Below are 15,514 nucleotides of genomic sequence, written 5' to 3'. Positions count from 1 at the left end.
GTCTTGTTGAATTATGCTTTTTCGTAAGATTTTTTATATTAATTATCTCATATAAACTACCTCGTTGGTCTAATCGCTAGCTCTTAAGTCTGCAGATATTTAAAATTCTAGTAATTTAGGTTCAAGCCCGCCAATCGGGCCTGTAAAAGTTACTAAGTTTTTTTTCTCGCAAAGTAGTCAGTAGTTGTTCGAATATAGAAGTCAGCAGTTGAGTACTCCAGTGTATCTATTTGGTTGTGGTACTTTTCTTTATCTAGGTTAATAACACTAGGAACGATTAATATATTTTTAAATATCTCTTTATTAAAAAGTAGTAATATTTAATAAAAAGCTATGCGTCTCACGTCAATGCCTATGTGAAATAGAACTATAGGGGATGCGGGATAACTGATAGATCGAGTACGTTATACGAATACGAAACGAAACAAATATAGGCGCTCATTTAACGCAATCATATTTTTTATTTAAATTCCTAAAGCTCCATTAAAATAAATCTATTTTGATCGTGATTGCGTCATTAGTTTTTACTTCGAATCTTAACTAATATTATAAAATTCGAAAGTGAGTTTATTTTTTGTTACGTTTTCATGTCTTATTAAACTATTCATCAACCGATCATCATCGACATGGGGCATACCTAACATCTGTCCCCTGCAATGCGGACGAATCCACGTGCGGCAACTACTAACAAATAAACAGAACCAGCTTCTTTAACTATACTAGTTTGTCTCTTTGTTGGTTTATTAACAAAAATCAAGACAAAATTAATCTCATCTCAAATATTGTTCATATATTTACAATTATGTTCCGTACTAGGATAAGATAAAATAAAGCAATTTAAAAAGTTTCAAGGAATTTTATCACAAAGTCTTTGACCTTACTTCGAAAGGCCCTTGTATACTTCCTCCGCTTTCAGTTTCCCTGGTACATTTAGATACGCTTCAATGCTAACAATGAATGTTTGAACATTGTTTGACATTGAATTTAAAAGACAATTTTGCTTTTTTTTAGTAAATTAAATCTTCTTGTTAATTAAATTACTTTAACATTTAAAAAAAAAAGTTATAAATAAAGATATAAATCAAATTCTTCTTAATAATATGATTGTTTATGTTTGGACGGACGGATTTGGAAGAAATTAGGAATAGACAGCGTGCAAAGCTAGTAGTGTTGTTATTTTGTTTATTTGAACGCGGAAGATGCAGTGCCTCCGATTTGAAATAAGACATCATATAGCCCATTTATTGAAAAAAAGTTGTAATAAATAATAATTGTCCCGCAACAAGTCAGGCATCTTATCAAGTATTGAATATGGTTTAATAACTTATTTTAATACATATTGCCTGTCCGTGCAAATCACAGGATGGGATTTATTTAATCTATTACTAATGACAGATATTATGTTCCAACGTTGATTGATGTGTTTTTACCTCGTAAAGTGATTTCTGTGTCATAATAAAAGTAGGTAATATATCTTTATAAATTCTAGCCGTATTATTAATATCAAAATTAATCCAAACGAAGCGACTACCGACCGACACTACTTGGATTCGTTATACATATATATAATATGCTATATTATTATGCAGTTTGAAGTAACGAGTTTTTTAACAATATTTATTAAGTAATTAAATTGACATTAACAAATGAATATCTTATGTATAAATCGTTTAAGAAGTAGGTAAACGTCCAAGTTAAATTATGATTCAACTTTTTTGTTGTAATTGAATCAAGAATCAGAGCAAACATACGTCATAAATAGTAATGATCGTGAAGCGAAAGCATGACCAAATTAAAGAGATGGCACATTTACCGCGCTCCACTAGAGATGCGTCCGTGACCAGTTGCATTTGTAAGAAATAAACATTTGTTATATATTTTGTAATACAAACATACAACATATATGTACTTTTTCAAAAACTTTAATAATTTTTTTTTTTAACTTTATAGTGTCTATTTTTAATAAATTAGATTTTGTTTGTATAATTGTATTAAGATCAAAATCATATGCAATATATGTAATTCATTTTTTATAATGTTTTTGAATTTAATGCTAAGTAAAAATACTCTTTTGGTAGACAATGTTGTGAATCGACCTTGAAGAGGTCACTGCCAGGGATTATTGTTAAAAACAGCTTTAAGCAATTTGAATTTTAATCGCAGCCCAAACACGCGTGCCAATTTCTTAATTAAAACTATTTATAAACGTGTAATCATCTTCACGTTGTATATAAAAGCCGTATAAGGCTTGGTATGCACACCTGACTTAACTAACTATGACAAGGTTAACTATTATTAATGTTTATCGAGAAACGTGAAATGGTGTAAAAAATAGCATAAGTCGTAAATGGCGTCCATTCTTGCAGCTGGTTTAACGGTCGCGTGTCATCTGCTCGTCTGCCATACGCCACGCTTGGCTGTATCGTACGCGCCCTTGCCACACATGTCCCTATTTTGCGTGAACTATTGGAAATTGAATGTCGAACACGGATAAAAGTAATGACTTTTTTGTTTTATTTAAATTTGTTGCAGTCATTTACGCTTCAATATCTCATTGCCTTTGAGTTTAATAGAAACAAATAATTTGGATATTTTTTACGAATAAACATTCAGTACTAGTGTTTCGATTCATATATAATTAAGTTATTTTTACAAATAAACAAAGGTATACTCACAATGCTCTGGTCTGTTTCGTTATATTGTCAGAATTTTATTTCAGAGCGCTATTACGTTTATTATATATCCATGATAACTTTTTTAAAGCACTTTATTGAATGAGCTCGTAGCCAAAAACGTTTACGTAAACAAGTATATTGAATGGTTATTTAATGTTTACTTTGTTTATAAATAAATTCACGCAAAAACTTTCATTCTTTAATTCATTCAATTAAGGAATTTTCAAACGGGGAATAGTTACAAATGTAAGCAATTTACATTTATATCGACAGTATTGAAAGGTTCCGTTTAATATGTATTTCAAAACGTCGGTCGCGTCTGTTGAAATTACAAAAAGTTATAAAACTTAGAATACTTTAGGTATTTCATTTATTTCATGAATTAGTAATACAAATTTAAACAAGGTTTGAGAGATAGAGTATGTTCAAGCCCGTCTGGGTAGGTACCACCCACTCATCAGATATTCTATAACAGCTTAGCTCCCAAGGTTAGTGGCGCTAATGCCTTAATGTATTTGGTATGTGGTGACCACTTACCACCAGGTAGCCCATTTGCCCTACCCATTCTCCGACTAAACAATTACGTAAAAAAAGTATATCCACACAATAAATGCCATTGAATGAAAATCCGTTACATAATATCGATCGAGACATCGTGTAGTGATTTCATCTCTATAGTTACGGCCAGGTGTGATCGAGTTCCGCTTTTTGGCGTGGAAGTATCGCCCCTTATCACCCCTCGTTTGATGGGACGTTTATACAGGGCGGATAAAAAGTTTTCACAATATATATATTTTTTTTCAATTTAATATTACTGTTGATAAGATATGTCGTTTATAGTAACTATGATAAAATGAGAAGATTTTGTAAAATGGAAATTCGCGGAGACTATAACAGTAATAAAATATTCCATTTGCGTCAGTTACTTCAAATATACTTTAGATATTTTTCTTATTAAATTTACACAGATGGGTCGAGTATTTGTTAATATTAGTCAAAGGAATATTTGTAGAGTAATTTGCATAGCAGTCATATTGAATCAATGTTGACAAATTGACTTCGAAGTGACATATTGCTTCATTTATACTCTGTGGCAGCTATTGTCTGTTCGTATGCAACTTTCAACACTTGAATAGGCGATCACGCAATCGTTACAAATTAATTAGCATAAGAAACGCAGAAATATTAACTTGTTATGTATGTAGATTTGTATGAATAAGTATGTCTTCGTTGACTGTTGTTTATTGCTTTATTTATAACTAATTATTCGATTAAATATTTAAAAATTCTAAACTTTTGCATATATATTTATAATCATAGTCGCATTCCTTCCGGCTTTAATTAATAATACGATTTTTTTTTTTAAAATGGAAGCTGTAATTTATGCACAGCCTGTATAAAGACGACGTCGGTTCCCTTTGGTGCATTCTCGTCGCTTACCGGTTCTCTAACATCTGTCCATTACTGTTGCGTTCCATTCCGCGTAGTACTAGAGTTGGGACTTCCGCGCCCAATGGCGTGTGTAGTGAAAGTAACGTGCGTTACGTAAAACGAGATAGACTTGGATGTAATTAACCTTTACAAAGGAACTTTTGTATATTTTTTTATCTATATCGACGATGAATGTGATTGTACCTGTTAACTATGAAGTAAATAGTATACAAGGTCTTTAGTTAATTTTTTTTATTGTATCTAATATCTACAATCTGTATAAAAATAACTACTGATTATACTGAGAGATTTTTTCCATAGAATATTTTATTCAAGAATGTTTATATATTATGTTAAATTATATTCAAAACTGCTGGTAAGTGGTAATTTACTAATTAAGTCAGTCAAGATTCGTTTATTCATTATACGTTCAGGATAGACGTTGTAGTAATACGAATACATTAAATTAAATCGTAAATGAACATATTGAAGAATAAGTGAAAAACATATGAAAATATTGTATTCTATTACAAACTAACAAAATACATTAACTCTAACGATATGGGTGTTGCATATTATAAATACCAATAACATGAAATTCACGATTTTCACGTCAAGTCTAAATAAATTTAAAGCGAGTGAAACTACGAGGCGCAGCTACTATATAAATAATATTATATACTAAAACAAAAACTATATATTATGTATATTGCCTATTGGTTTATTAGTTTGTTTAGATATTAGTTACAAAAAGAAACCTCCTGTATTTCTATAGTTATGTATTAAATCAAATCGATACTCAAAACTAATTACAAAATAGGAATACATAGCTTAATTTCTCACGTTTTGCAATATAATTGAAGAAGAAGAATTAACTTAGTCATACTTATATTGTTAAGTACATATTTACCGGTCCGGAAAAGAAGATACCCTGATCTGAGAAGAACCGGCGAAAGAAACTCAGTGGGACATATAAGGCACATCGGGACGTTAAGATGAAACTTTCATATTTTAAACTAACGGCCTGTAAATGTCTCAATTTTGGGCTAAAGTGTACCCTCTTCTTTTGTGAAGGTTAGCTGGACAATTAAAAATTACAATAATATACTATAAATTTGATGGGATAGCAAATCTATTTAATTTGAACCATCAATAATAGTTTGTTGCATTGAGGAATTACACGTGTGTGTGTTTTGTATGTGTGAAAAAAGAACTACGTCATTTCATCTCATTGGTCAAATGCTACGCTCACGTATGAACTTCGTAGAAACAAACATTGATACCGTTTATTGTTTAATGCACCATTACCCTAGCGCCGTATATGGCACGCGTCGGTGGCATATGTTTGATAAACCGACTTGAAAAAAACGCAGCGGTCCCGCACGTGGCGATAGTTAACTTATTCTGGCTCGTGTAGGCGTAGTATGAACTTCCGATTATGTATTTAATAGTTGAATTATGTTGTTTTATTTTTTTAACGTGTTATTACTCGTTCCTTTCTAGATTAGAAGTTTTTATTTGTCGTTCCGTTTCATTATATTGAAACATGCTATCAATATTTAATTTTCGCAATTGTTAACCGATGTGTTGATTAGTATTATTAAAACAAATATTATATATTATATTATAAATTTACAAGTATGTTTGTCTATATGGTTGTTTATACAATTAAGCCATTGAACCTATCGTAATTAAATTCGATAAGAGGTAACCCGGTCTCCCGGGGATGAGTATAGATATACATATAAATATATGTTTTTCGATTTTCGAGTTCTGGGAACAAAGTGGAGTCGCGAGGCACAGCTAGTAATCAATAGATTTTTTTACAAGCAACGAAAGTAACCGAAGCCGGAGCAACGAGTTTTGTTTACAAAACAAGACGACCTTGTACATAGAAGATTTAATTATTTGTAACGGATTATCTTTAAGGTACGAATAAAATATCACCTTGTGTGTTGTGTGTATTTTGTATGCGATGTGCAATTTATATGCTTTAAAGTTAAGATAAATCAATTTCATTCGTTGTTTAATAGAATAAGTTTCATTTACAATGATTTATTAAGAGGCAACAGATAGCATAAGAAACATTATTGTTGACTAAATGTACTGATAATTGTATTATAAAATAAATAATAATAAATAAATATTGGACAACATCACATACATTACTCTGATCCCAATGTAAGTAGCTAAAGCACTTGTGTTACGGAAAATCAGAAGTAACGACGGTACAACAAACACCCAGACCCAAGACAACATAGAAAACTAATGAACTTTACTACATCGACTCGGCCGGGAATCGAACCCGGGATCTCGGAGTGGCGGACCCATAAAAACTGGTGTACACACTACTCGACCACGGAGGACGTTAAAAATATTTAATATTGTATCGCCAAAAACCTATACCTAGTATTGTTCTTTTCCGGTTGGAAGGATGATTGAGCCAGTGTAACTACAGGCACAAGGGACATTACATTTTAGTTGCAATGGTAGGTGATGTAAGGTATGGTTAATATTACTCACAGCAGCATTGTCTATGGGCAACGATGACTGCTTAAGATCAGTTTGTCTATTTGTACGTCTGCCTAACTATTCTATAAAAAAAAAATCATATGACTTTTAAAACAATGTTCAAAGTAAAATTACCGCAAAGCGCTATCAAAAACATCTCTAAAACATTCGCAACACTAACAATTATTCTATTAAAGACTAGAAGTATGCGAAGGAAACCTTGGCTTTCAATTAAAGGTTTGACATTTAGCCCGCAGCTGCGAATTGTGTAATGAACAATTTATTCTTCAGCAGATGTCTAGCCGTGTATGGAGTTCCCGGCTTCCCGCGCAATCGATTGACATTTTCATTTTTTTTTTTATAAGTCTAAGACCGTTTCTGTCAGTTACAGGTGAAGGCAAGTTGATCGTTGTTTTCTTGCGTGTCTCGTTACCATCGAGTATGTTGTTCTCTAGTTAAATTAATCTAGGGCTACAGTAAAATTCTAAATGTATGTACATATATACTTTATTTAAATAACTTTTGTAATTTCATGTCACAAGTGTGTCGTGTTAATGTTATGGAAAATTGGTACCAGTGTTGTATATAGATAGATACATATCATATTATTAACTATTAAAACACCATTTTGTAAGACGATTTATTCTAGGTTTCAAACACCAATATGTTAGTGTGCGTGAGACGATTACAAAAGAGTAAAGGCAGCTAAAAAATACGAATTAGATTATATTTGAAATAATTAAACGGTTATTGGATGTGGGACCTCCTTCGTTAGTAAATACAGGCAAACGCAATGGAATACCAACTGTTTTATTATGCCAGCAAGGTGATGATATCATTATGTTTGATATGAATTTGGATTGTTTTAAAAAATGTATCGATAACATGTATGTGTGTGTGTCTCAGTTTACAGCAGGAATGCTCTTTGTCTCTCAATATGGGGAGTTAATCACTTTGATGGTATTTGCACGTGCGTTTGTTTTAATGGGTAATGCTTTAACTATTTTAATGCTCGCTAATAACACTTACGCTGTATTGTGACCAATGATTAATCAATAATTAGATGGATTTCTATCTAAGGGATTTATTACGACTGAATTATTGTTTGATATTTCGATTTGTTTAATGTGTGTAACATAATACCTTAAGGGGGTAAAATATTGATCCCGTGATCCCGGTAAAGACGGATTGGGTATCGCTGGTTTTAGTAGAAGTGAGTCCCTGTGCTTCAATGGGGCAAACGCATAAATAAAAAAGGGTCTGCATTTAGAGACTACTTTGGACAGTAAGTAGTCTTGCTTTTTGAAGAAATAGCACTGTGTGTATATATACACGAGAAAAACAATAAATCTGTATTTTTTAAGCAGTCGGAGAAAAAATTATTAAAATTTGAAGTACTCTTATCTATGTGTCCGATAACAAGTTTTAAAAAAAGGTTAACATAACGAAACTTGAGATCCAGTTAAAATATTTCAACCATATTTTACTTTTTAAGGTGGAATATACAAACTTCATATTCTATCTATTAAAATAAATCGACGAAAATTATTGACAACATTTGTTGAACATCACTTAAATAAAGAAAGTGTATACTGAGAACAGTGACAGCTCTACCGGATTTAGCACAATCGATCAAGTAGCGTACATTACGTAACGTGACGTGACCATCAACATGTAACGCAACTAATAAACATGCGCCTGGTTCGTCGCGCTCTTAGCGAAGCTAGTGACAATCGGAGAAGCACAATCTTATACAAAAAAAAAAAATACATGTGACAGAACTTAAACGATTTTTGCTTCAGAAACGTAACAGCTAAATTGATTCATTGTAATTGTGCCTAGAGACGTTTATCTCGTTTTCGAGACGATATGGTAAGCTGAATAGAAGTGGGATATTTTAACCGAAGATCTACTACTTTGAAGCCTTTCGGCCAACAGTGGTTCATACAAGATGTTATTTTTTAATTATTCATGTACATTAATGTAATTTTTTGAAACTTTTTTCTTTCCATTTTTCATATATATATATATATATATATATATATATATTTTAATTTGAAGCATTAGTATGATACAAAATATAGCACTCGTTCGGAAAATGAAATGGAAGAGTCGAGGAGAAGAGTTGTTCTCACTTCCCGTGCTCTAGATTTCCGAACAAGTTTCAAGTCATGAATTGTATGAGTATCCGGTAGAGAAGTGATAATTGTGGGAATAGTGTATATCACATATTATGTTTCAATCTAATACATTATGGAATGCATGTGTACTTAATATCTATGTTACAATTTTGATCGGAGCCTTTTTTTTATCTATTTCAAAGACAATAAAACACGAGAATTAATCGAAGGTTCTGGATTAATGGCAAGAATCACAAAGGTTTAATATGTTTGATTTGTGTCAACAATTCATTCTGAGCTCGACGTCGTTGGACAGCCTTCATGTTTTGGATAGAAATCCTCCTACATTTTTATCCATCCAACTTGCATTGGAAAAGCTTAAACCTCAATAGAGGAAGACTAAGCCTAGTAAAGGAATATGCTTATGTTGGTTTTATTTTTTTACTTCATCTATTTCGAAAGGTTTATAAAAATTTTAAATCTATATCAGTAGACGTATCGTTACTCAAATTCATTTCACATATCAGATCAATTTCTAATCTAATCTCAAACAAAAATAAGAACATTTGAAGATCGTTGAATTGTATGCATTGTTTGTTTTCTACTTATTTGAAGGTTACAGTCATAGACAAGCTAGATTATATCAGCTATTTAATTTTAAACCATCTAAACCTGTTCGTTCTCGCTGTCGTCATCTTTAAAACCGTCCATCATTTGTTTTTTATTATTATTTATTGGAAAAATAATATTCAAAAGGTGTTATCACTACAACAAACCTAATCCTGGTCGTTTCTAGATCAGATGAAATGGAATAAGCTAACCAGGATTACAATGACTAATTACTAATTATTGTAAAATATGAATTATGAATTAATTATACTCGACACATAAACAATTCAATAATTTGATTCAATTGTCATTTAATATATGAACTGTCAAATAGCTGTCAAAATATTTTACTTTGTCATTTATTAAAAATTTTGCAATATGAATATTCAATGAATTTAGCAACTCTTCACATAGCAGAGCTGTGTACGTGTGTACACACTGATCAAGATAAATGTTTGGAATGTGAAATAAATGCCGTAGAGATCACCTGCCGGTCTAGCTCTGTATTAGAATACTAATACTTAAGCTTAGAATATTAAATCCAGGGTTGCCAACATGAAAGTTTTATCCTTTAAATAAGAAGGAAAATACCTCTTTTAAAATATAAGACTTGTTTGTTTATTATTTCATTAATAATATATTATATAAGAGAAACACATGCTTACTCATTTTTTATTTTGATATTTTAGCAACAACCATTATGTAAACATCGATATACGTGTACTACGCACTATATTATGAGTGATGATATGAGTAAAGAGTGATCTTAGTTTTAAATATAGACCATTTTTTAAAATAGTATTGATACTAGTACAAGGTATCAATTTAGAAATCTAAAATTTAGTAAAATAAATTATATTTTTGTAGTCAAGTATTGTAGTTAAAAATAGACAAATATGTATGTACCTACCTCTTGTGTTTTTGTTTTGATGAGCTTAATGCTTGCTGCGATTAGTCATATTATTACATATTATATTATGTCCTATACAAGTAAATACATATCGCATAACAGCTATTATCCTCTCAGGACATTATGTGATTCATAAGCTATTCATAAATATTTATCTAGCAATGTCATTGCAAGGAACATGTCATATTTCTAATGGCATTACGTTTTAATATACAAAATACAAGAAAACATCTTGATTTATTCTACGTCCAAGAAGCAATTGTACGGAATAAATATGGGATTTACTTAGAAATCATTTACGTATTCCTCACTATTTAAGTTTCGCAGTAGGTACGTAGGGTACATGAGCCGGTGTGACAGACAGCCATTTTAGAATTCCGATGAATCAGTTTGAATTCCGAACACGTATCATCGATGGCACGGCGGCGCTGGTGGTTAGGGATGGGGAAGTCTCATATATAATCGAAACGCTATCAAGAATGGCGTTAGGTTTTTTAAAAATAAATTGGCGGATTTAGTAGTGTTGTTTCAATCGATTCAAATATTCAATATCTATGTTGAGGAGACAATTTGAATGTATGTCTTCCATATAAAATGTTTTTTTGTATAAATATATTAAAATTTATTTACACAAAAACAAAATACATTGATATTAAATTTCACTGTTTATAGGTTTTATCTTGTCAGAAGTGAAAAGTTAATCTCGCAGATTTTTCCATAGACTGGGAACTTTCTATATTTCTTTATGAAAAACCTATTTAATATTTTATATGACTGAGAATATAAACGGGAGCGGCACCGCAGGGTGCTTTTAATCACTATAACTCTTAACTCGCATTCTCGATTGAACTTGCCCAGTCTATACTCGATAGGTTTTTAATAGAAAAGTATATCTTAGATTAATGTGAAGTTTAATTACAGAAGTCATAAATTTTTCATACCAAACATCATAATACGTTAAGTGATACTCATTTACATACTTACTGTATCCATAAATTACAATAAACAATTCATAAATAAGCAGTTAATATTTTGGACAACCTTTGCCATTTATGTAAGATAAAATAAAAAAAAAAAACGGTGTATAAGTGTATAAAAAGTATCTATTAATTATGCAACATGCGATTCAGTAACGGTTACGACTCGTGCTGACTCCCGTGTACGATATTGTCTATGATATATCGGGGTCACCGATGTTACCTATAGACAAGCGATCGTGTCGCACGAAGCCTTAATTACATTAATCAATTAAAGTACTTACAATGTTATCAAAGTTCGGACTGGTTCATTTTACTTTCACAGAATAGAGACTAAAATATTTATTCTTGCGCACTTTATAGTTGCGTGTTATAATTGAAGCACCGTCAATCTCTGCGTTAATCCGTGCCAGTATTGTAAAATACGACTAAACTCCTGCCATCTCACTCGCACTATTCGCATCTCTGTCGCAACAGTACGGTTAGCAAAAAAAAGATCGCGAGCATCATTGCGTCGGATTGAATTTACATTTTAATTAAATTTGTTATTGTTTAGCAAATAGGTATAATTGGTACATTGTTTCTATCTTTTGTTATGTTTTCATAGTTTGTTATTGTTTTTTGTTGTTATTTTGATATTGAATCAAAGAAATTATTAACATATAGACGTATGAGAAATTACTCATAATAAGAATATATTAAAATGTATTTATTCGCACGCCTAATTTAACAACTGATCTAAAGTTATTCACTTCGGTATAATTTCAATGGCGAGTTTGATCGGATATAAAATATGTAGAAAATGTTTTTGCTGTCCATAGTGACATCAGTACTTTCCGACACTTATAAATTATTTATTTTATAAATCATATAATTTAAATAGCACCCGCTATATAGTCCTCGATTGCTCTAAACTATACGCTTTATGTCTGCTACAATATTAAATGTTAATACCTTAATAGTAATTCATGTACAGTTTTTCGGATGCCTAGTTTTAAGCAATGAACATATTTTGTTAGACAATAAAATCGCGATTATTTTATACATCATAAGCAGATGGGCGAAGGACGACCTCTTTTCGGATCTTGTAGTAATATTGGCTCGCGTTATGTGTATATATATAAGCCTGTTTAATTTGAACAATAAATTATTGTAAATGTATTTTATGCGTCGTAATGAATTACATTTATTTTTTCCTTAATTTTAATGACGATCACGTAACAATATGCACAGAGACACACACAAATTAAAACATATGTAAATAAAGTAACAGCTTGTAAAAGAATGAGAAGGTATGGAGCTCCATCACGCTACCCCAATGTTGAAATTCAATCGACACTTACGGGTTTTCTTACGATGGTTGTGCTTACCGCAAAGCACGTGATAAATTTTAAACACAAGTGGTAGATGCTCAAGTATCAACCTGAAATCTTGATTAAAATTAACTTGTTATAAATATATATATATATATTGTACAACAATTTGGTATTAATTACGTTTTGTTTACAATAATTCACACTTGGTTGAGAATCGTAAATCATTGCTTTCACACGGAATTCAATTGACTGATATTTCCTGCACTTAACTATCACTTGGACAAATCGATGACACCTTGTGATCAAAACATCATTATTTAGATATTAGTGCAACACTGGTTTCACTCGGGTGGATTATTATCGTTATATAAACAAAAAATATGTTTATATTGATGACTTTCGTTGTTATGTAATAATATTAGCATACATACTGGCTGTGCTCGAAGCTTCACATACGTTGAATTATTCTTATGATATTTGTCATTGTAGAATTTTAACGTTTAGGTATTCCTTTTTAAATTATTAGGCAGCAGCGATCGGCTAGTGTACTAGACTGCAACGCAAAAGTACGATCCCAAGGCACACCCTTCTGGCTTTTCGTTATGTTCGTAATAATACATCGTGTTTTTTGCTGGCTGTTCAGTCAAACAAGACATCGACAATAGCCCTTCATGTCTGAGAGTTCTCTCAGTAATAATATTGTTTCTCTCTTTAGATATGTACAAATGAAAGTTCAAAATCTAAGAATTCGGATTCAATTGTTATACTTTTTAGGGGTGAATTGAAAAAATCACTAATCTTAATCTACCCTTAGGGTTTATGCTTGGTCCGTACCCCATTTCATTTTAATCGGTTCCGTGGTTTAGCCCGATCATTGCAAGTAATTTGTTGGATAATTACAGCAGTCAATACATTTCTCGGCTTAAATCTATACTAATATATAAAGCGGAAGAGTTTGTTTGTTTGTTTGTTTAAACGCGCTAATCTCAGGAACTACTGGTCCGATTTGAAAAATTCTTTTTTTGTTGAATAGTCCATTTATAGAGGAAGGCTTTAGGCTATATAACATTACGCTGCGACCAATAGGAGCGCAGCGACAGTGAGAAATGTTGCAAAAACGGGGAAAATTATTCACATTTATGGACTTTCGATGCGTGCGCAACATAAACGTTTTAAGTTACTCAAAAAATGTGTATGAAAGATATATTCCTCTTTTAATAATAAAAAAAAAGTCCGTGACACTATATGTCTATTTGTTAAGAGTGTGCTAGCAGGCGGGGCGCGGCGGCGGCTGAGGGGGAGGCGGGTCAGCCCCGCCGCCGCGCTCGCCACTCTCACCCGCGGGTGTAGTTCTGCGAAGTAGCAATGCACATAACGACTTAAAAAAATTAACATTCTTAATAGTTAAATTATTTATCAAAATTAGGTTTCGTTATCAGCTTATTTGCTCATTATTTTTTATCGTTTAAAATCGATTACATTTAAATCATAATCTGCTGTAGTTTTAACTTACGATATAAGATAAAATTTCAATGAACATTCCTTCGTACTTTGCAAGTAAACAATTCAAACGTTTCACGGTATAAATAAGGTATAAAAATTACATTACACACGTAAAAAAGTTCAAAATGGCGAGCGATACTTTCACCGATGCAGATTAATCATCACTGAGAAAATAAATTATGCAAATAAGCAAATAGGTGAATATCGATTAAAATGACTACACAAATAAATTAGTAGTTCAATATTTCAAGTAAATTCTATTACGTTCAAGCATATTCAACACGGTTGTACTATAATCACCTTATGGAATAATAACACCAAAGGAGAAACAATCTAAACTTCTTATTGTTCGGTTTGTTTATCTTATTACGTTTAAGTTAATATTGTTTGTTTTCAACCGACTTCAAAAAGGAGGAGGTTATCAATTCGTCTGTATTTTTTTGTTTTTTATATGTTTGTTACCTCATAACTTTTCACTGGATTTTGATAATTTTTTTTTGTTTGAAAGGTAGTGCTTCCCGTGGGGTCCCATTTTAATTTTATCCTGTTACGATGATGGTATCCCTATGAAAACGATATAAGTCTTAAATGTGCATTATGTATGTGCGCGATAAATAGGTGAATAACTCAAAATTGTGCCAACCAATTTTAATGATTCTTTTTTTATTATAAAGGATATACTTCAAGGGTACTATGGTGAAAGTTTGGTAAGGTTCTGAGCATAGGATCCATGACAAAGTAACGGTACGGAAGGGAACGGAACAATTCTAAGGAGCACGTTAGCGATACTCGGCCGAATCTTTTAGAAACAAAAATTTTGACAAAAAAAAACCGACTTCAAAAGAGAAAAAAAATAATATGCTCTAAAAAGTAAAAAATAATTGCTTATTATTCTACAACTTAATAATCAAGTAACTTATTCTACTTACCAATATGTAGGTACGTTCTGTGTTTCCACGCAAGGAGATAAGTATGTACCTACCCACTTTAAATCTAACCTAACACAAACCTATGAATAACAAACAATGATCACAATATTTTTTAGATTTATACTATGTAAAATGAAATTTAAAATATTTAGACTATTTAAAAGTCAGCAAAGTTATTACGATAATATATTATAGTTAAAATTATTGTTATTTTTGGAGGCGGTGTCAGCCACGGTAGGTTTGTAAATATATGATATACTCCAAATTTGTAAATCTGGTCTATCGATAAATACACTTCTTCTTGATGTTTTTTTAAACCCTATACGTACATAGTGGTCCTATATAATGACAGAAAATTGGAATCAAAATTGAGTGTTTAAGCAAACATGTCTACCGTCAGGTATTACAATTCATGAACTTTTCTCCTAATCCAAGACAAAGAAAAGTCATTCAGATTTACTATTACATTTCCTGTTGAACGTTTTGTTTGTTTTGGCAGAGTATGAATTTTGTTTGTGATTTATTTATTTACA

General features: G+C 31.5%; 1 protein-coding gene across 2 annotated transcripts in view; it reads right to left on the bottom strand.

Moving 5' to 3' along the window:
* Positions 1 to 15,514, bottom strand: part of LOC113393615 (uncharacterized) — a 39,279-nt gene that overhangs the window by 10,606 nt on the left and 13,159 nt on the right. The window contains exon 1 of one of the 2 annotated variants that reach the window (XM_026630598.2): positions 11,518 to 11,664. The exons of the other annotated variant lie outside the window; for it this stretch is intronic. The gene's annotated coding sequence lies outside the window, so the exon portion shown is untranslated. Of the gene's footprint in view, positions 1 to 11,517; positions 11,665 to 15,514 lie in introns of those variants that run through there. 2 annotated transcript variants of the gene reach the window in all.

The sequence above is a fragment of the Vanessa tameamea genome, chromosome 22 (genome assembly GCF_037043105.1).
Source record: "Vanessa tameamea isolate UH-Manoa-2023 chromosome 22, ilVanTame1 primary haplotype, whole genome shotgun sequence".
NCBI lineage: Eukaryota > Metazoa > Arthropoda > Insecta > Lepidoptera > Nymphalidae > Vanessa > Vanessa tameamea.
The sequence above is the reverse complement of the archived record's forward strand: the minus strand, read 5'-3'. Positions and strand labels throughout refer to the sequence as shown.